Here is a 24,073-nt window from a genome sequence, read left to right as displayed (position 1 = left end):
ACAGTAGCACAAAATGAGGAACAGGGCTGCCTGGGAGTTGACAGAAAGACATCAGTCCTTGGTGACAAGGACAGAAACCCTTATCAATGGGTTGCACTCTGCAGGGCCAGCACAGACGGGAGGGAGGGAATGAGCTGAGCCCCAAAGACTTTGTTTTCCACCGATGAAAATCCACTAAAGACTCTGCCATGCCTCAACTGTATAGATTTATCCAGGATTTTTAGTTTGTCCAAACACTCACCTCACAGCAATACCGTGACATGTTGAATTTAGGTTGCTAGTTCTCTTCTCCAGTATAAAAAAAAAAAAAAAAAAAAAGTGTTTTAACTGTGTGCGAGGTGCTTTACTGATATATGAAAAAATGTAAACCTTAACTACTGACATGAAGAAAAGAAACATTATGTGACACTAAAACTATATGGCATAACAGCAGCCACAGAGATTTTTATCAACTCTAAGTTTACAAAGAAAATATCCAAAGAAAAATACAGGGGAAGAGTAAAAAAAAAGAAAAATAGTAATATTGGAAATTGTATCAACCTTGGGTTTTATATTGTTGGTAGAACCAGCAATTTGAAGCTCTCACCACAGATATAACTTAATTTTGCTATTGCCATGCTTTTTATAATATTCCTTATAGCAGATATTATGGAGTAGAACAATGGTAAAAATAAAAGTAAAATCATACACTCTTGTCATACACCAACAATCTCCTTTTATACAGCCATTTAACTGACAGGACTGAATTACAGCAGCATTTTAAACTATTGTGGTTGTTCATGAAAGTTTAAAAACAAAACTTTCTGTTGCAAGATGTGACAAAAATAAAATAATAAAGAAATAAACTATGTTGGCACCTTGATCATGTGCAGAAATTAACACTTCATAACAAATGACTTAAATTCTTCTTTTGTTGTTTCCAGACTTGCTCAGAACATCCTAACTAACATTCTGTTCCTACTTTTTTTGGAATACTCTTTTGGAAGCACAGGCTCACATCTCCTCATTATCACACTCTCTAACATGCTGAACTGCATCACTTCTCTGGAGGAATCTCAGATTGTAGATGTTGCATATACAGACAAAACTTCAGTTACTTCAGTCATGTTTGCATGAAATACAACTTGGAATAATCCACTGTATTTTCCTTTGAAACTTGATTTTGTTTTGTAACAACTGTAGTCTATTGAATTGCAATTACAGCTAACCGTTTATCATTTAAAGACCCCTATAACCAAAAGCCATTAGGTACAGATTCTGCAGTGTAGTAATAATTCACAGTCTGTTCAACATTGGTTACAATGGATCACATCATCTATTTTGGCTGCCAACCTCCACCAGCCTCAAAAGCTCAGCTCACACATGTGCTGCCTTTTGTTCCGTGCTCTGTCAAAAAAATCCCATACTGCTTTAATAATGTTGAAGTCTGGGCTCTAATGTGGCATACTTCAGCCTTTTCCTGCTTCATGACAGCCATCCTTCCACTGACACCATTTCTAATTGGGTTTTGGTGAACAGTAGTTGGATTAACTGAAGGGCCAGATGCATCTTCCAGGTGGACTTTTTCCTATTTTTTTTTTTTTTTAAACAATATGACTTTCAGATATTGTAAATAGTTTTTTAGGCCTGCCACTTCTTTTATCCTCCACTTGTCCAGTTTCCTCAATTTCTTTTAAGGACGCTTCACACCATGCCGAGATATGGCAAGTTTTCAGGTAACAGCTCTTTGGGAATCACCTTGTTGGTGCAAAAATACTTTTTATGTCTGTTAAATTGTGTTATTTTTCATATTTTTCATAGCTTCAACTAAAGGGATGGGAACAAATTACATGTTTTGTGACAGCCTAGTAACAAAGTGCCTAAAGATGCCAGTTGGAAATTGGTTCTTTGCCAAGTTGTCTGTTATGTGGAGACACAACACTGGTTCATTCCTTGAGTTAGAGGCATTTTTTTTATGGTTGAATGATTCATTCATAAGTTAGTCTGAAGTGACAACACACACACACAAATACAAAAGTGTGATAGATTATAAAGTTATCCCGTTGATGTAATATTCTGAATGCATATGAAAATTCACACTTGTCATTTACACTGAATGTTTTTGGAAGCTTGATAAGATATGGATAGAAGATCTAGACCTTCTCTGTTAAAGCCAGAAGAATCAGTGGGAGCAGAAGAATCGCAAACCCAGCGATAGAGATCTATGCTACCTGTCATCAGTATTCTGGAAAGGTCCTTGGCCATTAAACTGAAGACCAGTCAGCAAGTGTCTGTAATCTGCTGTGAAAGCTGACTGCTATGAAGGAAACATCTCAAGCGTTCAGCTGGCGACGGCTGTCTGCTCCTTTTGCTAAAGTCAATCTCCCGCTTGACTCTCTCCTCCTGCTCTGATGGATGTGCGTGCGTGTGTGTGTGTGTGTGTGTGTGTGTGTGTGTGTGTGTGTGTGTGTGTGTGTGTGTGTGTGTGTATTTCAAAGTAACAGAAGTGCACACCTACACATAGACCGATGGAAACACACAAACACAGAATCATCTGCAGGGCTTTTGCCCACAACTTTGACAGTGTGTGTGTGTGTGTGTGTGTGTGTGTGGGGGGGGGGGGGGGTGCTGGGAGAGAAGGCTTGAGTTGCTCTAGCTGACAAATGCCTCCTCTTGCTCTCAAGCTCTAAGACTGGGTGATTGTTCAATCTGAGGACAGCAGTATAGGGCCTATACAAGACGCAGAAACACAGAGTGAGAGAAAGTGTGAAAGAAACAGGAGCAAACAGAAAAAGGCCTGTTGACAGATTTGGTGAGATTTTTCAGTGACAGGCTAACAGTCATCCTTCAACCAAACACCTTAGCTTTTATTTTTAGTGAATGGCTAGTCATTTTAAAACTCAACTATAGATTAGATTAGATTCAACTCTGTCACTATCAACTATAGTACTGCGGTATGGAATCTTGACTGATTATATATATGATTTTGCTACCAAACCTTTGTTGGCTCCTGAACCTAACCTGTGTAAAGTAGTTTTATTGCACAACAGTGTGTCAACTCCACGTATTTGCTAGAACATACATTAGTTTTTCACCAACATGTTCCATCAGCTTGTAGAAATGAGTGACGATATCACACAGGAAGAAGATAATAAAGCAGGTGTCTGAGTGACAAATATAACCTGGACTTTACATTAACTAAGCATGAACGTGATTGCAAGAAATGTTTCTTTGTTACTACCCACCTACTCTACAAATGCGTGAGTGGTATTTAGGTTCCTGTGCCTCCCACACAGTTCACTCAAGCTAGTCCATGCATCAGTATAAAAGTAATAATAAACTGCTCACCACATGGATTCTGTATGATTGATTTGAAGGTTTAATTACCCAGCTGTATTTATGGAGGACTGATTGCAAAAAAAAAAAAAAAGTGTCAGCTGCCATTCATTACCATTCATTTTACATCCAGTGATGCAAAAAAGACAGAATGCCTGAAATAAGGAATTTACTATGTACTGCAGAACTTGTCAAAGACATACACAGAGTTAAACATACAGAGAAAAAACATACATACTATAGGAACAGAATGTACCATGACAGTGAGGTATGGAGTGAATGGCTGGTCTGTGTGTGGGAAAGGCTGGCTGACAGAGCGTGTCGGAGAAACACAGGGGAGACTAGCAAGACAGCTGGATGGAGAGAAGGCTACTGTCTTAGATTCGCAGCACACTTTCGAGCAGCTGGCCACCTCTTCTCTTTCTCTCTCTCTCTTGTTCTCCCTCACACGCATGCACACACGCGTGCGCACACACACACACACACCTACAGAAACACAGAGGCACAGAAATGACCTGTATAAACACACAAGCACGGCTGGACAAGCTGGTGGACTAATAAATCTAAAAGTATAGGTTAGAGAACTGTGTGTGATGTGTCTCACAGTGAACACAGATTGGTACTGAAATATGCTGTCACCCTTTAGCCCTCGTAAGTCAGAGATGCGCAGGTGAAACGAAACAGCTGAAAAGATGGAGAAGACAGAAAGGACAGAATGAAGGGGGGGGGGGTGAATAAATTGAGTCAGTCTTCCTGAGAAACCGATTCCAACATGAAAGTGGTGCGCCGTCACACCGCACTAGGTTGAGTATGAATTGAAGAGGACGTGCATACCAATATTCTACATGAAAACTACTTGCCCTCAAGGTGTGTGCATTGGGTCCTCCGCAGATCTGACAAAACTCTCCACCCACAAGTGAAATCAGCAAATTGTATTCTTTCACCTGTCATGCTGACATCAAAGGCAATTTCCTTTGTTTACTCTGTCTGAAACAATCACTTTTATTTTAAGCAACAAGGTAATCTGAGGGTGTCGCCTGCTTTGTCTTCATCCTGCTACCGCATGCAGCATTTTTAAACATAGGTGATGTAATAAATTGTTCAGCTGGAGTATTTACTTCATGTAGGATTTTGAGAATTGCAGTTTACTTTATGTTTTGGTGACAGTACATAATTGGATAAACTTAAAGTGCTTACAGGCAGCAAAGTTACTTTTAACACTGAGATGATGGATTTGCAGTGTTTCCGATTTTCAGTCACATTTCTGCACAGACATGGGTCTGTAATGAACACGAGTGTGCGCACACAGCTCTGTAACACCACAAATCATTTCATGTAGTTTGCTTTTTTCTTCCCTTAAATCTGCACCATGCAATATTGACATACCTCTCAAAATGCAACAATTAATCAGACTCAGACAGCTCTAAAGCGTGAATATGAATCTGAAATACCTGTAGCATCACATGGCATTCAGGTGGGAAAAAATGCACACACGCATGTGGCACTCATGACATTAACTCTAGCAGCACACTGAGAATTCTAATACCAAAGCTATTATTAAAGAAAGATCAAATTAAGAATTGTCAGAACAAAGTAAGAATTCTACCAACACATTGAGAATTCTAATGAGACGGTAAACATTTTAAGCATAAAAATTCAATGAAAGTTAGAGTTCTAAAATTAAACTAAGAATTCAGAGGTTAAAATCAGAATTGTGATGACAACCAGTTTTCTAAAATGACAAAGAAATAGAACTGTGAGAACAAAGGAAGAATTCTACCAACACATTGAGAATTCTAAGCTTCTAAGAATTCTAAGAATTGTCACAACAAAGGAAGAATTCTACCAACACATTGAGAATTCTAAGCTTCTAAGAATTCTAAGAATTGTCACAACAAAGGAAGAATTCTACCAACACATTGAGAATTCTAAGCTTCTAAGAATTCTAAGAATTGTCACAACAAAGGAAGAATTCTACCAACACATTGAGAATTCTAAGCTTCTAAGAATTCTAAGAATTGTCACAACAAAGGAAGAATTCTACCAACACATTGAGAATTCTAAGCTTCTAAGAATTCTAAGAATTGTCACAACAAAGGAAGAATTCTACCAACACATTGAGAATTCTAAGCTTCTAAGAATTCTAAGAATTGTTACAACAAAGGAAGAATTCTACCAACACATTGAGAATTCTAGGCTTCTAAGAATTCTAAGAATTGTCACAACAAAGGAAGAATTCTACCAACACATTGAGAATTCTAGGCTTCTAAGAATTCTAAGAATTGTCACAACAAAGGAAGAATTCTACCAATTCTACATTGAGAGTTCTACATTGAGAATTCTAAGCCCAAAGCCAATATTCAAAGATCATATTCAGAATTGTGTGAACAATGTCTTAATGCTTTTCAGAATACTGATGATGGGTCAGAATTTTATGGTAAATAATGTTTTGCTATTTTCTTCTAGACCTCCTGCAGGTCAGTTGTAGGACAGATTTCACATTTATATGGTGGTTTGTAGTAATCCAGCCCTCCTCTGCATAAATCCTACGCTCCTCCTGATCAGACATGCATATTTTCCATGCACAGTCCCCAGCAATTTCTAACAGAAGAGTTCATCCTTATATTAAAAACATACCCATTCGCCCTTGCCTTCTCAAATTGATTTGAACTGCCATTCTGTTTCCTGCAGAGAAACACATGCATAAAACCAATGCTTATACTCAGGGGTTAAGGTGGGATTTGGCAGGTGGGTGAACCCTACCATTGGGTGTAGTAGTGCAGCATAGGAATAAAATGATAAATTAGCATATTATTGGTAGATCACCCACAGAATTTTACACTTCCATAGACACCATTTTAATAATGTGTCTACACCAGGGGTGGACAAACTTTTTGGCTCTGCGGCCACTTTGACTTTTTGAAATTTGACAGATGGGCCAGGCCAGCACCAGATGCATACATATAAAACATAAACATAAAAATGCATTACAGTGTTAATACTTATATTTACTTTTAGTGGGAACAGTGTTGATTTTGCCAGTGCATCGAAGTCTGGTGTTAGTTTTGTTGTAGCAATTCTCAGAATCCTCGACATCAGTCATAATTAATGATATGATTTGATGTGGGCAATTCTGTACCAATCTTCAGCAGGCCGAATTAAAAAGACCAACGGGCCAGGTGTGGCCCACGGGCTGTAGTTTGTCCACCTGGTCAACACAGTAATTTCCTCCATTTAAATCTGGCCCTTAAAGTGTTAATAGATTCATAATGTCAGCTTAAGTGAGATGCAAGAGAACATTCCATCTTAAAAGCTGCAGGTTTACACATAAACAAGTAAAAATAAAAGGGTGACAAAATTACGTACGTTTTTTTGGAGCAGTTCAAATGGTAGAGGTTAACCAAATTCAGCACCACCTTTGCTTCATTCACATGAACACTACAGTATGTTTGCTCTTATAGTCACATTATTTACCTTAGCAGCCATACAGTACTAGGCCTTGTACTATGAAGCAAGTTCAGCATACCCAGGGTATTTTTCTGTTATCTGGATTCACTTACCCTAACACTGGCAATCAGGATGAGCTGTCACACGAAGCTGATTATCAGCTCGTTAAGTTCACTCAGGGTTTTCCCTGTGCATTCACATGACAGGGGTGGTGCTAACAGCATCTGACCACAAACACGGATAAATGTACTGGCAGCATTTTACAATGAAAGATAAAACTATACTATGGGAATAATATGAAGTGACTGCACACATAATGACTGAAAGGAAAACAGGTGCTGCAGACAAAGCAGCAGAGTGAGAGTGTGTTAGAGGAAATGTTCTGTACAGTAGTTTAGTATTAGTAAAAGTGCTGCATGAATGTTTGTGCACTTTGATCAGTAAGCCTGGAACAGAACTACCTTATTAACAATGTTTAGTCAATTTGAAGGCAGGAAGGAAACACAGCAAAAATGCAGACTGTGTAAGTTGACAGAACTGTCAATATCGCAGCTCTATTATGGTAACACTTTAAAATGCGGGAGGGGACTAAGGCTGGAAGTACCCTGTAAGTAAATTTAAGTACACTGTAAGTAAATTTTACTTACAGTACTTGTAATTACCTAAGCTGTACTTTCCTGTAAAATACTAAGTTAGGTTAAGCCACTACATAATATGACCTGCACCCCAAAAAGTACAGCACATTTATGATGTACTACTGGGGAAACGTTGTTTTTTTGGCTATTTTACCCAGAAAATACACTGGGTACTTATGCAGTAATTAAATGTACTTACAGGGTGCTTAAATTTACTTACAAGGTACTTACAGGCCATATTATAAAGTGTTACCTCTACTATTAAGAGAATCTGATGGGTTATAATCAAATATTTCATTAAATCAATGTTTAAAAAAAATTTTTTTTCAGCTGTAGGGGTCCAAGAGCAATTAAAGAATAAAAACAGTAAATATAATTCAGTCCCCTGTTTCTACCATGTCACTGTAAAAAGTGAACCACCCTGAATTCTGAAGCTACCTGGATCTTCCTTCGCAGTACAGGCCTCTGTTCTTTCTTTTATTCCTTCTGACTGACATAATAATCAAATAGTGATGTTACCATGACAATCCATCAGTCGTTTTATCCCCAGACTTGTTAAAGCTACTGCAACACACTGTTTATACTAACTCAGCTGTAGCTGATTAATGTAGGTAAAGCTGGCACTGTGGTTTGATAGCCTTGGAAAAAACCAACTCAAACATGTATGTGATCAGTGCATTCTGGTACTCTGGTAGAACCCCTGTGAGTCCAGAGAGTGGGACTTGCTGACTATTTATAAGTTCTTTGGTTTCAGTATTTTGGGTAATTTGCCACACTGATGTCACACACCAAAAAAGACAGAAATTCCCAGAATATAACAATATTAGCATTACATCATCTAGTAGATGCCATGATATCATCATTATTAGAAACATTTTAAACATAAACTGAAGAAATAAACTTTTGAACGTGCAGCTCTGCACAGCTTGCTACTCCATGAGGACCATGTTGCTCACACAATGAAACAAAAATAAAAAGCACACTTTGTGAAAATTACATAATCTCACAGAGCTTATTGCAGCCTCCTTTGATACTTAGCTGCTCAGACAAGGGCACTTTCCTCTTATCCCGTGTATCTAATTAGCAGTGGCTTGTCCCTGAGGATGAAACTGTGAGGTGGTCTCACCATTGCCATTAATCCTTTAGCTCTTATGCAAAATAGTACTGGACTCAAATGACCCAGTAGGGTCACAGGTCAGCCGCTGATACCAGCCGCAACACACCCACACACACATTCATATGCACACACAAATGCTCATGCTCACACATACACAAACTTTAAAAACAGCAGCTGCTCGACCACAAGGTGAGTCAGGTCTGTTCAGCCTCTGTGCCCTGCAGACTCAATATGCTGCCTGGTTGTGAGCGGACCTCCATCGGCTGTGTGCTGGCTTGTGTATGATTTCAGACTGGCATAAAACACAGCAGCTCACTTACTGTATATGACCCCCACTGGAGGTAAATAACTGGAAGTTGGAAGGCAGCTTTATCGCTTGTTAAATTCATATGCAGTCAATTTGAATGAATTAGCTTCTACATTTAGTTAGAAACGTTTGGCTGTTTTATTTTTATTTATTTATTTATTTTTTATCTTTATGTACCTCAAGATTTTCTTTCCAGTATCAAACCTGTTTTTACAGCCCTGAACTTGTCTCAGTATTACTCAGTGGAGCTGTATGTGAAAATGCAAATGTCTGACTCAGTGAGTTCGAACATTATACGGTCTTTATGCTGCCAGCACCTCAGTACAAAGTCTGTGTGATGTCCGATTGAGCCCGTGTAAGAATAGCGCTGGCAATTTTTGCAGGAGGGAAAGTGAATGTTATATATCTTCTCTGCATTCTCTACTCAAGCAGCACTTTAGGTGAAAAAAAACACTACATTTAAATGTATCAAAATGTACTTTGAGAAAAATCTGGTATGTTCCAGATCATACTTAAAATGCAATTGTGTTAATTAGCAAGACATTTTTACTTCAGTAGTACTTTGGTGTACTTACAGTAAGTACACTAATTAGCACTAATCTTTCAGTTGATATTTAGTGCTTTCAAAGTATACTATGCCAAAATATGTGGAAGGATTTTTTATTATGCAGTAGTTAAATGTAGTTAGAATGGCCATTGCCTAACCAGAGATTTTCAGTAGTGAGTATCTTCTCTTGTGTGCTGTCATGTGTGAAAACAGCTTGACAATGCAGGAAGAAGTTATCCTCTTAACTTTTCACCATAATTGCCAGGTGCAGATAGTGACATTTTTTATCAAAGTTCAGTATTATCATTCTGTAAAAAAAAATAAGCTGCTGAACAGAAGTTTCACAGAATCCTCTAATACTGATGTTTTGGTCTTACTGTGGGCTTGAAAAGCGTATGTTTGATGTATTAAGAAAAGCAAGGAAATTCTATCATTAATCGTCAAGATAATGAGGAAAATAAGTTCTGTCAAAGTACCTTTTCCACTCTCATAGGATTATAAACCACCACCAGTATTTTCATAGCTACTTAGACTACAATTATTCAAACTCACTTCTTTTTTACATCACGTAAACCAGGATCTGGTGATGCATTCTTCACTAATATAGTGCTACTATCAGTATAAACTGCTCTGCTACACTTGCTTTTACTGTAATGTTTAAACATCATGAGTGGCTTGATGCTTTCTCATAAAATTTAGCCAGTAAAACCCAAGTTGCTGCATAGAATATTTTTGTAACAGGCAAAATTTAAAAAAAAAAAAAAAGTTTTGACAGGAGACCTACAGTATTTTGCGACACAGAAACTAAATGCTCATTATAAATGAAGTATTAATTATTTAAATCGGTGCCTTTTGGATTAGATAACTTGCAAAAGTATGTCTGTAAAACAATTTATAAAGAATAATCAAGAAAAATCCCATGAACATCTTAGCCTGTGGCCAAAAGTTAAAGGTCCAACACTCACAGTTGTGTGAGCAACAATGGATAGATAAGCAGTGCTTGAAAACTGGCTGAGCACTCTACCAGAAGTGTAATTCAAGTATAAATCTCTTGGTTTATGTGAAGCATAAAAAAGGAGGTTGCACTCTGAGATTCTGAGACAAGAATCTGTGAATCAGAGACTGAGCTGGAGGACTGCAGCATGGCGAAGCTTCGCTCAAGATATTGAAAAGAGACTGGAATGAGGAGGGAGGGGGAGAGAGGTTGGACAGACAGAGGATGAGGAGGTATGAAACAAAGAAATACTGACAGCACTGCTGAGAGGAGACTGAGAGGAAGAATAAATGGAGGAGGGAGGTGGACTGCTCAGAGAGAGTGGAGGGTAATATTGCAGGAGTATGGTTGCCATACGGTCAGTATATATTGAGCAGGAGCCAGTACCTTCTTTAATGCAGGCAGATGTGTCTGCGAGTGTGCATGTGTGAGGCAGCAGAGCCTGAGGCTGTACCCGCTGAGAGCAGTTAGACTGGGAATCAGGCGGCTTGTTGGAGACAGTTCAGCACAGACTGGGAGAGAGATACTCATACCTAAAACTCCATGCATCCCCCAGTACATAAACACTCAATAGATAACATGCCAGTAATTTTCCCACACTAAGCAACCATACTGTAACATGAGACTGGATTTTGATCAATTGTATCCTTACTGTTTGCTTCAAGTGCTAATGGCTAAAAATACCACTTAATACTGTATGTGTCAGCTTGCATTGAAAAGGATAGCAAAAAGGAGAGGGCTGGAAAAGGAGGAGCAGATGGTGTTGTTGCATGCAGGACGGCGCGTGCATCTGAGTGTATGTGACCAAAAATTCCTGAGGAGGTCACTTGATCACTGAATGCATTATTAAAAACGTGTCGCATTAACACCTGTCACATGGCTACAGCTAGAGAGTGGGTGCTCTCTGTATAATGGATAATTAGAGGACACTTAAATACTAAGAAGAGACACAATGGGTCTGAGGAAGTAACAGTGTTTGAAGTGAAGTGTTTACATCTAAATTAGCATCCGGAGAGCTTTAATTGAGAGTTTGGGTGTCCTGAATAAAGTGGAGGGTGGTTTATTTTAGAGTTCTTCTCAACATGTTTATGTGTACTCACAGATGATGTGTATCCTAAAATCATGGCATATATATAAAACGCTTCCAAAGTGCAACTCACCCAAGGTTGAATTATTTTGGTACGAGTGTAGTGAACATTAAATCAGTTCATGTATTTCAAACTAGCAGATTGAATAATCAACCTTTTCTGTTTCTAAATAGTCATTAACATCACATACAGTGACGTACTGTTCAGTACTTCATCAAATTTTGTAGATTATGGATTTATCTCTGGCAAATTTTGGGGTTATCCAACTTTACAAAATAGGAGGGCATATAAAATTCATTTAATAAAGCACATCTATCATATTTGGCCCGCTCTTCTAAAATACCCTAATCAATTATACATGAGTGCTGCTTGCAAGCTGAGTGTGAGCCTTTTCAGCCCAGATTCAGCAGCTGGGTTTCTCTGGGTGTGTGTGTGTGTGTGTGTGTGTGTTTTGACAGGAAGGCTTATAGTGTGCAACTAAATAATGCTCTACATTATCAAGCAAATAGCATCAATGTAAAGAGCACACTTTGTTGTGTTTAGAGGTTCACATAGTTCACTAGTTCACTTTACAAACAAGAGCTTAATATGTTTTATTTATCTTTTGAAATCTTCAACAACTAGACTAGGCACTGCTTTGTGCTAAATGCATCCCAACTCACACCATAAAATTTCAGTTTTTTTCTATAGTTATGAAAGTCTGTCCATCCATCCATCCATCCATCTTCTTTTGCCATTTTCTGCCGGGTCACTGGGGCAGCGCCCATCTTCGAGCTGTGCCCTGCCTGGGCTCCATGGGCTATGGCACGGCCACCAGGCGCTCTCCCTCAGTCATCCTCCCCAGGCCTGCCTCCAGGGTGAGACCCTGGTAACCCTATCCCAGGCAGGGTAATCTGTCATAAGGGTCATCTGAATCGCTTTTCATCAGGCCTCTCAGCCAAGACCCTACCAGGCCTTTTTTGCTGTGGGGTGACAGTGTTAACCACCTGGCCGCTGTACCACCCTTTTCTTTTTCCTGTTTAAATCATATTAAATCAACTTTATTTTCACTCCCTATTTCACTCTTTTTATTTTTATTTTTTTTTACTATTGTTCATTTCCCTCCAAGCCCCACCCACATGGTCTTGCAAACAACAGGGTGCCCCACCCCTCAGTTTAAGACTTGATGTAGGATTCATCCTCTGGAGCCATAAGTGTTTATATAAAATGTTAAAGCTGATCTAACCGCCTAGACTTTGTAAAATTTGCTATACTGTTTCCCTGATCATTTGCAATGAATATGGCAAACGCATTGCAGATTTGTCACTCCCGCTCTACTGTCATAAACCAAGCAGCTGCTGGTATCATCCAAGGAGCCAGGCCATCTTGTTGTGTCTCTAAAGCACCATATGGATCAGTATAGGAGCTCTTTCACAAAGAATCTGGGATATCTTTGCACAAACTTTTATTTAATAGACAAAACTTCACATGCTGGCTGCCTGGACAAAGATTTTATGAAGCTTACCCTAGAGAGAAATATAATAGTCATCAAAATGAGATAAATGTTTGCACTAATAAAAGTCAAAGTAGCTCTTTCTTTATTCGCTTATTATACTGCAAGAAATGTTCTTCTGAGAAGAGAGTAAAATATATCAGATTTGGTCTGTTGCTGTGAAAATGTAAGAAATCAGAAGTTTATTGTAGCTTAAAGTGTGTGAGCAAGACAATGCAAACTGGGCAGAAATAACAGGAAGAGAGTAAAAGTTGACAATGAGAAAAATAATTACATATCCCTTGTTTGCAGTTCTTGTTATACCAATTTACCTCTCCTGACACTTCTCTTGAAATGATACTGGCTACTGTTATTAGTTTAGCACCTTTTGTGGAACACAGTGGCTTGGAAACTTGCTCAGAAGACATAATGGCACAGTAATTAAAATGAGCAAAAACTGACTCAACAAGCTACATTTGCACTTGCCATTCTGTCCAAAAAAATGTGGGCAGATAAACAGTGTGTGGTGCTCAGTGGTAATTTTTGTTTTTCGTGGCTCCATATCTATTAATACCAGCTGCAACAGCCAGTCTGATATTGTTTTGCCTTGAGTCTCTCTGCCTCTGTATGTGTGTGCATGTGCGCGTGTTGGCAAAATGTGGATGTAAAGAAGGAAATAGCACAAAGCAGCTTTTGACAGGTGTTTATATGTCTTTCTGTTCCTGAAATATTTTTGTTTACTTGATAGTATTGGAACCATGTGAGATGCACTAAAAAGAAACTTGACATTTAAGTTCAAGGATTGCTGGGGTATGACCCATGAGTAGGATACTCATCCCCTGAAGATGTTCCACTTCTATCCCACTTAATTTTAATTTTGGATGCGGTATTGATTGTGTAAAGTAGTTTTAAAAAGTATTTAAAATGCTGTATAGCATCGCTTGTATTGTTTTCACATGTGGCCCTAGAGATACATGCGCCTGCTGCAAATGCAGTTTTTAGGACTTTTGCAGACTTTTCCACATCAGTCCGTGGATCAATTATGTCAAAATAATATTGTAAGAATGCAGAATGCTGTTGCAAAACTTTACTGGTGTGTAGTTGAGGTCAAAATAAAGGGTAGTTTCAAAGATGTGTGTGATCTGAGTCTTTTCTTCTTTTGGTCTCTTATCAGTTTTCTCTTTTTAGGCGTCATTCTTCTTCAGCCCTCTGCATGTCCTTCTTCACCACATTCATGGATCTTCTCTGTGGTCTTCCTCTTTTTCTTCTGCCTGGCAGCTCCATATTCAACATCCTTTGTCCAGAATATCCACTATCACTCCTCTGCACATGTCCATGTCATCTCAGCCTTGCCTCTCTAAATTTGTTTCCAAACTGCTCAACCCGAACTGTTCCTGTGATATACTCATTTCTAATTCTGTCCCTCCTGGTCACTCCCAATTAATGTCTTAGCATTTTCAACTCTGCCACCTCCAGCTCGGCCTCCTGTCTTTTTGTCAGTACCACTAAATCATACATCATAGCAGGTCTCACTACCACCTTGTAAACCTTCCCTCTTTCACTCTTGCTGCTATCCTTCTGTCACAAATCACCCCTGACATTCATCTCCACCTGCTCCACCCTGCCTGCGCTCTGTTCTTCACCTCACTTGTTCACCATCCATTGCTTTGGATGGATGATTCCAGGGATTTAAACTCAGTGTGTGTGACCTGAGTGCTAACTATTAATTTAATCTTTAAGTACTGGATACTGAGTATACAGGGGTGAGAACATCAACAGGTTGATGGACCTTATGGATGGTGTGTTCTTGTTATTTACTCCACACAGTCAGCATGACAGAGTCAGCATATTTGAGATATTTCTCAAAAAAAAAAAAAAAAATTATAATAATAAAAGTTTCAGACTCAAGACTTCAACTAGCCATTATTTCTTCTGGCTGATGGTAGGCACCACAAGCAATGAGAGCCAATCATCCAATTTAATGTGATAATAAGCCAAGAGTGTCATGATATTTTCATTTTCTGGCATCACACTACGGCTCCACTGTGCAAAAAGACAATTCACACAATCTTTTTCTATTGCCCAAACTCGAGTGTTGAGAGCATAGGGTACGCAGTTGTTTTTTGTAATGTCACTGTTAATGGATCCCAGTGGGCTCACTCATATCCCAAAAGCTGACAAAGGATGCTTCTAAACAATGATTTATGGTGGGTGGCTTGTCATTTTTAGTGTTGGAGGGCATGAATTAATGAGTAAAATATTGAAAAGTCTACAAATGACCAATCATTCAATGTAAAACCTATGTGTGTTTGGAAGGATAAATGGTGCAGAGCCTGTAGAGACCTATTAATTGTGTCAGTTTGGTCAAAATCTGAACTTTCTCAAAATGAAGAACTTTGGCAATTAAAATGGTCAGTATATGAGCCTTTATTCCCCTTGAGACTAAAATAACACAGAAAGTTGTATTATCTATTGTTTATTTATACTCATAGGAATTCTTTTGATTTGGTTTCAATCTTCCTACTGGGAATGAAAACAGTTGTCAATAATCTTTTAAAATATTATTTCCAAATGCTGACCAACCATCTTTATAGTTTGGAATGGTTGTAAAATTTATAATATAATAAGAAAATAGAAAAGAAAAGAAAGCCCATTTCAAAAGTAGACTCATTTTGCAGATCCAACAACTTTGAAACTGTCAGTCTTCCATGAAAGCACTCAATTAAATAGTTAAAAACTACATCTATTAATATAATCATCTCCATGACAACACTGGTCTATGACAGCTACATCAAACACACCCAACAATGTATACCAGCTTTATTCTAAGTTTTAAAGCATCAGCTGCCACATTAAAGGCCAGCATTTTCTAGTTTCCCAGCAAGGACAGGATCAGGCTATTTTTTTTTCTTTTTCAAAATTCTCTCCACTCTGTCTCTGAACCCTGGGGGTAAAGGAGAAAATGATGGAATTGCCCTCAGCCATGAATGATTCAAGAGCACACTCTGGCTTCTGAGTTTTCAGTATTTGCAAACAACCTGGGGGGAAAAATTGAGGACTCAATAAAGCCAATCTTTTTCTGTCATTTAAATATTTGCAAATGCGACTACCTTTAAATACTTGCTTCATTTTGATGAGTTCTTAGACATAATGCTTGAAATGCTTTCCTCATTATTGCATGAAAACACACCCCTGACTCATTTGTAATGTTTCTCCTTCATCACCTTGATTGGGATTGGAACTGCTTGCATACCCAGCTCTGAATTATGAGGAGTACCTTGCTTTTTTTATGATAGACTAAACTCCCACAGCACCCATGCATGGAGATTTATCTGCCAATCTCACTGCATTAAGCTGTGCTTGAAAATGAAAATGATGGTATGAATAGAGATCAATCAGGAGATGTGGAGACATCTCGGAAGAGCACCTCTCCCCCTGCATTTGGAGCTTTCCAGTATATGAGTATTTTGGCAGTGGGTGATTATCAATATGGATACTGCTGTTTCTGCAACTAGCCTGGGCTGATGAAGAACCATAGGTGTCTCCGCTGGATAATTGTTGCTCTTTTTACACATGTGGCCCTTTGTTACTCAAGTACAGGTTTAGGAATTGTACATTACAGTTGATAATGTAATTCTTACATCATATTTAATATCTAGCATGCTGCAAGTACACTTGGGCTTAAGATCCCCCAGCCCCTCATATCATAGTAACTGTAAATTACTGTTAACATGTTAATTAACATAGAAATCAATGATTCTCCAGTGGTTCTGGCTTATTTTGCTATAGATTAAGGTACCTTAACTTGACAAAGGTAAGACACTCATGGTCTGCTTTACTCTGAAAGAGAAAACAAGGTCAGACTTTAAGTCATTAACTTAAAAAATGAATAAGTTTAACAAACTCAGGAGAAGAACAAAATAAACTCACCTTAGCTGCTGCCCCATGTGGGAATAAACTGAGTGAACAGAAGGGAGTGCAGTCCTTAACAAAGAAACTCAGGAGCCAACCAGGGATAAGAAAATCAGAAGAGGAAGTGAGGTAAAGGATGTGAGGTGTGGATGAGTGAGGAAAAGGGTCAGTAAAATAAAAATCTTTACTACAGATATTGATCTTTATATGATTCCAGTTTATTGGAGATATTTACTAATCAACAAAAGCTAGCTTAGCCAAAGAGCATCTACCCCAGCTGCAGTTCCTCAAATGCACTCTGATAGCATGTCAGTCCTCATAAATCTCTGTTAAAATGCCCAACTCTAAATCAGAAATAAAAACCCATTTAATAATTACTAAGTCTTAAAGCTGAGCATTAACTAATGGCATGGTTTGTTTAACACTTGGTTGTACTAAAATACACTGGAACATTAAGGAGTTTTTTTTGCAAAATCATCAGCTTGTTTAGCATCACAGTAAATTACAGATGCAGCTTGCTAACCAAGGAAATCTGGAAATTCCTCTGTATTCAGTCACTGAATTAGAACAAATGAGAGCAGTTGGGGCTACACCTCAGGGTTGTATTAATGCTGGTCATCATCTGTTTGCATTTCTGTTTTACTGAAGTGTGTTCCTGCTGCAAGGGTGTTGTATTGTGCCTAATTTCAGTGATTCTTGCTGACAAAGCTTTAAAAGCAGCAATCCAGGGTGCCTGTGGAACAGTAAGCCTCAGTTTGCATCAAAGAATCAGAGAGTTTAAGGCTGGATAAAAAGATAAGCAGAAGAAAGCTCTGTAGATAAAAATGGGGGTAAAAAAAAGGAACGTTTAAAGGTTTAGTGGAGCTTTATTTTTCCAGGTGTGTGTATGTGTGCACTAGATCTCTACACTAGGGAGTTCAAGAGAGATTCTCTAACTTATTTCCTAAATATTTACTGCTTTGAGATCTATGGGGCACAGATGCCAGGTTGTCACAGCACTTTATTGGTAAATCCAGCTTACAAATCTAAGCAAATGGGCTTCATAGCAAAAAACCTCAGGGAGAAGAATCCACCATATTTCCTTTTTTTTTTTTTTTGTTATTTTTTGTGGCATCCTTATTTTTGAAATTGCTCACAGCTGACTGGAAGCTTGTGCAGCTGGTTTCTGATGTGACTTTTGTTGAACAGCAGGCAGGTATGACTTCACCCTCTGAGCTGGAAAGCCTCCTAAAACCAGCTCCCAAAACACCTGCCAGACATCCCAGTGACATTGTTGAAAAAGTTAGAGGGCCCAAATGTTTTGAGTGCTGCTCCAGTTTTTTAAAGCATCATCTAAAAATAGGTTGGCAGTACCGTGTCTGTTTCACGTATCTTTGTAACTCTTGATTGAATTCCATTTAAAATATAGATTATCCATCACAGCTCTCCTTCTGCAGTTTTTAAAAAGACATGCATCTGCCAGTATTCCCCCTGCACCAGTTTCATGTGTGGAAAGCGAATTACGGTCCCTCTTAGCCTGTCTTGTTCTTGACTTAGCCACTGTCTACATTTTATGTCAAGTTTATGCTTGTAACCCCTGCTGAGAAACTAATGGATGAAATGCTGTCTCTTTCTGCCTAAGCTGATGGGCTGTCTTGAAAGGAACTGCAGGGTGGACTAAGGCAGCAGGTTGGTGAAATAAAGATAATGGTCATTATCTCGTCACCACTTGCCACAATTGCCAGATGTCCGATGACCCACCCTGACAGCTGCACTCGGCGTCACCTCCCATGCTGCACCCGACTGAGAGGAGAATGAACTGAGCTTTATATAGTCTCATTGCGTCATTGAGCAACATCAATCAGCAAGTTTTTTTTTTTTTTTTTTTGGGGGGGGGCTGCAGTTTTAGTTTAGTTTTTGCAACAGAACATTCAAAATCCACCCTCATGTGGAGGTTCCTATACGTCTGCACACTGTGTACTCTTTAAGATGCCTGACGACAGTGACAAGCCTAGCAGGACTAAGGAGAATCCGTTTAGCCTGCTGTGAGGAATACGTGTTTGAATGTGGAGGATGCGCTCTTAAATTAAGCCCCTCCTATCTGAATGATTAATTTTCCGTTTTTAAGTGTTTCAAAGCTAAGTCGTCTTTTGTTCTTTGGAGGAATGCAATTGAAACTGTTTTAAATGCAGTTGCTAGGAGACACCAGTCATGGGCCACAGATACAGTACTACGCAGGCAAAATAAGTGATGTTGGCATTGACTTCATACCAGTATCACCGGCAGTGTGAAGGAGCAGAAGAAAAAAAAAAATGACAGATGGAGTGCAAGCGTGTGGAACAAGGCCACAGAAATAACCATGAATGCAAAATAATAAAAAATAATGAGGAGAACAAGGAGATTCAAATACCTCAGTGGCTGTTTAATGTCACTTCACATAAATAGTACTCTGCCTATGGAATTTGAACTACAGCAACCCAGACAAGCATCACCTCTCTTGATGCACCACCTCCCAATAAATCCTTCATACACAGCAATCAAATAAGCATGAATAATTCAGTGTTGCCAAACAACTCACACATAATCATTTAATGAGTTTCTCGCCTATCTCATTGCTCCGATATACGTGGGTGAAGATAACTTCCCATCTATGAGAAAACTTGGCCAGTTTGTCTTTGAACATAAATGCATCACTTATCTGAGTCAGGACGCCTTGATTGTTGGGTTGTTAGATTAATGGATTTTTTCTGGCTTTTTAATGAAAAACAAAGAGAGATTAATGGATTAGTAGAATCTCTAAACTGTAAACATTTGAGACAATTAGTTTGTTAAAGAGCAGCTATGGCATCTATCTAAATATCAGTCTACCAGCAAGTATACCGTTTTCTATTTTCTCTGCACAACTCTTCTCATTTGTCACACAGTGACTAGTTCAGAATCTCAGAAAATAAAAGAAAAACACTTATCTTTGGTGCACTATATATCATAAACAAACAAAAATATGACAAGATTCTCTGCAGTGATTTAGCTGTAGAAAAACTAAGGTCAGATACTCTTTTAACCTCAGAGGAGAAAGTCAGATTCAGGAAAATGTTTTCCAGTGATAACATGAATTCTCACATTAATAAAACACAATCAAATCATATTTTTCATTCATGGTACTGGCATAAATATATAAAACAGATAAAGTGTATCAATATAATAAATAAATATAATTTTTTTATCTATCCTAGACTAACAAAATGGCGAACCCAAGTGCAAACACATAGATGGGGACTGGAGATAGGTCAGGAGACCGAACATGAAGTTCAGGTGGGAGGGGAAGACAGCTAGGGGCTCCTGGCACGCATTTGTAGAGTCTGAGGGAGAGGCAATTCTGATAGCTTGTAGATGAGACAGACAGGAGATAGGTGAATCGGTGAGCCATGCAGTACTGTGCAAAGGTCTCGAACTATCCCTCATTTCTTTATATTTTGCTAGGAAGATTGCAAATAGGTGCAGCAACTTTTTGAAACATGCAAAGATACATGGTAATGCACTATGTGTCATGATCATGAAATGAGTAGAACTCATGTGCTGGACTCTGGGGAAAAGTTTAATAGGTTTATTTACAGTTCACGCACGAGTTTGCATGGAATACTTGTTTCAGGCAAGGCCGGTCAATCCCCAGTTTCTTCACCCACAGGGCTTCTTCACAGCTGACAGCAAAGCCTCTCCTTTTCTGAACCTCCAGAGTATTTATATGACAGGGAAACAGCAAGGTAAGTTTTTCAAAGATGAGAGCAGAGCAAAAGCAATCACTAAAAAGAAGCCAGCTACACTAACATTCAACAATCCAGCGAAGACTGAAGGAAAAACCTGGCTTAAATAGTGTCATTGATGAGGTGATCAGAAACAAGTGAGTACATAACTTCCAGGTGTGTGGAGCTAAAGGGCAGAAACCCAGGAAAGGTCCCAGCCCTGTAATACAAGGCCGGGGTTAGCACATACAAAGGACTCAGATAAAGGAAAGATAGAACATAAAGAGGGAGAGACAGAGAGTAAACGGTGGAAATGCAGAGGAGGACAGAAGAACAATGATAGTATATAAAGCAAAAACAGAGTTTGTACTATTCTAACAAGCTTGAAAGTCAATATTTGTTATGACCACCTTTATTCTTCAGCACAGCCTGAACTCTCTTAGGCAAGCTTTCCTTGGAATTTCTTTAAGTTTTCAGGAATAGTACAAGGCTTCTTGAAGGACATCTCAAAGTTCTTCTTTGGACGTTGGCTTCCTTTTGTTCTCACACTCCTTTCATAATGTTGCATAATGCTAACACATAGCCCTGTGACACTGCTAAAAAAAAAAAATGAAAGGAATGCTTTTTAATCAGAGCATCAAGTCAATTAAATGTCTGGGATATTGATCTGGTCAGTTAAATAACAGAGGGGGTGGTTAACCCTTTAACATAGACCGTATCGTTGCAGACGCGACGTGTTTCAAACATGAAAGCATTCGTGGGCTTCCTGCAACAGTGCAAGTGAAATTACTATAATAACCACATGTTGGCTGTGAAGCTCAATTTAACAGCTTTCAGAAACCATTTGAACTTTTCTGATAGGACAAACGATTGCGTAAGTACGGTAATGCAAAGTGCACTTGTGCAAACGTGACGTGGTGATACGTTCGGTTTTAAAGGCTATTAAAACAGGAATGATTTTACAGGTGGAGCCCACTGACATTTTTCCCAGCTCATCTTTTCTGATTATTTTTTCACTAGTTTTGCATTTGGTTCAGGTCACTGTCACTATTGGTAGCATGAGATTAAACCTGGACATTACAGAGGTTGCACAGGTAGTCCAACTCCTCCAGGATGGCATCAACACATACCATTGCCAGAAGGTTTGCTGTGTTTCCAAGCACAGTCACAAGAGCATGGAGGAGATTCCAGGAGACAGACAGTTACTCTAGTTTAACATATGAAAATGACAATTGGTCTCACTCTACCTCCCTGCTCCTGGGAAAGCACTACCCTTTGGCCACCATGACTTGCATCTACCTCGAAAATAAGGAGTAGAGAGAAATCAACATAAGCAAGCACTGGCACTGTTGTGAGCTTGGTTTTCAATGCCTCAAAACTTTGATTTTTATTCAGGGACCATGTACAAAAAACTTTAATGACTCTTCAGTCCAGTTCTCAATGACACAGTGACACAGCTTTTAATATTCTGCCTCCCCACTCTGCCACCAGCCTATGTAGAGGGACTGCCAACTTAGTGAAACCCTCTACAAAACGGTGGTAATAGTTAGTGAAGCAGAGGAAAGACCGTAACTCAGAAACAGTTGCAGGAGGCTGCCAATTAGCCACTGCCTCCACCTTGCTGCAATCTGTCACTCAACCCTCATCAGAAATAACATCAGAAATAACATTGTAATCTACAATGTGCATGAGTGTGGCCCCAGCTCTGACAGTGAAAATGATTAAACCAGTTGTCAGTCTGTAACATATTTTGGTTATTGCTGATATATCACATACACACACACAAAAAAAAAACACACTATACATTTATCAACCTGCTCTTGGGGGCCTCCTGCTTGTGTGGGGACACCAAGCAGCTACTTAGTCTGCTTATGCCTCGGTCCAACTCTGGTAGCAACAAAGTAGAGGCTTGAACAGAGTTGCACTGGCTGTTAGCAGAGACTACTATATTGCTGAGTGGAGGCGGCAGAGGTAGTATTTGGAGAGGTCTTGATTATGGAACTGGTTGCAGATGGTGAAGCTCTGTTTTGACTCTGATACACCTGTCTCCACTCATGCAGAACAGCAGACACACCCACCACAGAGCGTGAGGGAGGGAGAGAAGAGTAGCTTCAGGTCAGCCAGAATGTGATGTTGACGGGGAGCCAACGGACAGTGACAGTTTTATTCTGCTGCTAAATGCATTGTAAAATCTCTGGATGCTGGTTGTAGGCTTGAAAATATAGCTTTGTATAAACCATAAATGCTAATAGCCAACGGAAATAATCTTTTAAAAAAGTTGTAATGTAACATAATCAAAAGATGAGTCTTCAATGTTGTGAATTCAGTGGATCAAATATCCCATTACTTCCCATAAACTCAGAAAAACAACCACTGGAATAAAAGCCTTAAAATACGGTACTATCCGAGGTATGATCCCTCTGTATCAGTCACAGATACGGACAATATCCTGATGAATGCGCACTGGATCTTTGACGGATACATTTTGGAGATTTCTCCATAAATGGACAAGATTGGACCTTGAATAATCCAAACTCTGAATGAACATCAGTGACAGATCAGATCTTCCTGTATTCTCTCCGGAAACATTACGGATATGTGGCAGATCCATAAAGCTGGATCTGCCACGGATCATTCCGGATCTTTCTGGATACAGGCCCTTTTTGTCCAGCGTTGACATCCTTTGACTAAGGCAATATAATTCTCCTAGAAGAAGGAGGAGGCCAACTACTGGTGACATGTACAGGAGTGATGCCAGCTGACAAGAGCAGTTCATTGGGCTAACATCTCAAATGGAGGGACACTGGTCATACCAAAGGTCTGGACTATGGATCCAAAAGTATTCTTTTTCATATAAATATGAATGTCCCCTTTAGAACAACCCATTCTTTCACAAATGTTTGTAAAGACAGACTGTAGGAGGTTTGGGGTTATAAATACACAACAAGAAACTCTGCCATGTGCACCTGAAAGAAAAACTGTGCTCCCCTTAAATCTAAAATGTGTATTTCTTCAATCCCAACTCAAATCCAAACATCAGTAAAAGACAACTCCCCCCCCCAAAAAAAACCAAAACAAAACAAAACTCCAAACAGTTAAAATGGGAAACTAGCACAACAACATTACACAAACATGTCACATTAACAGTAGTTTGCAAGCATGCCCCCCCCCCAAAAAAAAAAGTTTGATAAGAACAGCATGTATCTGAATATGGCTGCTAATTAAATGGAAGTGTCACGGGTGACAGTGTTCCTTCACTGTCAGCTACCTGCCAAACGCTGTTCTGTCTCGCAGCCTTCCTATGATGCACCTGGAACAAATGTGACACAGCTCGAAGACACTTCAGTGCACAGAAGAGGAGAGAAATCCATTTTCGACATTGTGAAACACTTTGCTTTTTAATAACGGAGCCACTTACTATCAGAATGAACAAACATCATGTCAGTATGACACGAATGCACGAGTAATTAGTGTCAGTGCAACAATGTCTGAGCAGCCACTCACAAATGCTCTGAATCTAT

Source organism: Archocentrus centrarchus, chromosome 23 (assembly GCF_007364275.1).
Source record: "Archocentrus centrarchus isolate MPI-CPG fArcCen1 chromosome 23, fArcCen1, whole genome shotgun sequence".
Classification (NCBI taxonomy): domain Eukaryota; kingdom Metazoa; phylum Chordata; class Actinopteri; order Cichliformes; family Cichlidae; genus Archocentrus; species Archocentrus centrarchus.
This window is presented reverse-complemented; position numbering follows the sequence as displayed.